The following is a 1,004-nucleotide window of genomic DNA, read 5'->3' on the forward strand; positions in this document are numbered from 1 at the left end:
TTTTCAAAATAGCAGCAGGGCTGGGTAATCTGCTTCTATGTCATAGACTATCAGGGTTTGAAGGGACCTCAGGACGTCATCTAGTCCAACCCCCTGCTCAAAGCAGGACTAATCCCCAATGGCCCCCTCAAGGATTGAACTCACAACCCTGGGTTTAGCACGCCAATGCTCAAACCACTGAGCTATCCTCCCTCCCCCCAAACACAGCAGGAAAGAATCTGTTCTCCATCTGCCCAGGGACTTGAACCCTGGGCCTTCAGATTAAAAGTCTGATGCTCTACCAACTGAGCTAGCCAGGCTCACATGCTGAAGTCCTGACCATCAACTGTTTACAAACCCATGCCATGGAGGGCACATACCCATCTACTAATTTCCTTTCCCTTCCTGCATATCTCCTGCCTGGCAAACATCACCACTCTAACCCCATTCACATTGCTCATATCGTGTGTGTTTGTAGGATTGGAGCCTAAGGTACTACTCAAGGTGACTAATGGTATCAGAGACTGTTGAAAGAACAGACTACTTCTGTTCTTGCTAGGCTTTGGTGAAACTCCTAGCTTTCACTTCAGGGAGCTATGGTGGCAAACTAACACTCTTCTGCTTAATTTTGTGAATTATGACCAACCTGTAAACATATAAAGTGCTGCCATGTTTTGCAAATTTGCTATCAGTTGATGCTGAAATTTCATACGCTTGCAAATTGTACAAATGTAACTTGCATTTTACAAAATGTTACTTACCCACAGCACTTGAGGAATAAACCAAGGCCTGGTCTACACTAACCCCCCAAGTCGAAGTAAGGTACGCAACTTCAGCTACGTGAATAACGTAGCTGAAGTCGACATACCTTACTTCGAACTTACCGCGGTTCAGACGCAGTCCACACGCGGCAGGCAGGCTCCCCCGTCGACTCCGCGGTACTCCTCTCGTTGAGCTGGAGTACTGCAGTCAACGGCGAGCACTTCCTGGTTCGATTTATCGCGTCCAGACCAGACGCGATAAAT

General features: G+C 47.4%; 1 non-coding gene across 1 annotated transcript; it reads right to left on the bottom strand.

The window, feature by feature from the left end:
* Positions 1–226: 226 nt before the first annotated feature.
* TRNAK-UUU lies at positions 227–299 on the bottom strand. The gene has a single exon. It is a non-coding gene; the product is annotated as a tRNA-Lys (tRNA).
* Between the last annotated feature and the right edge of the window lie 705 nt (positions 300–1,004).

Source organism: Terrapene carolina, unplaced genomic scaffold (genome assembly GCF_002925995.2).
Source record: "Terrapene carolina triunguis isolate 2854851 unplaced genomic scaffold, T_m_triunguis-2.0 Scaffold42, whole genome shotgun sequence".
Lineage (NCBI taxonomy): Eukaryota > Metazoa > Chordata > Testudines > Emydidae > Terrapene > Terrapene triunguis.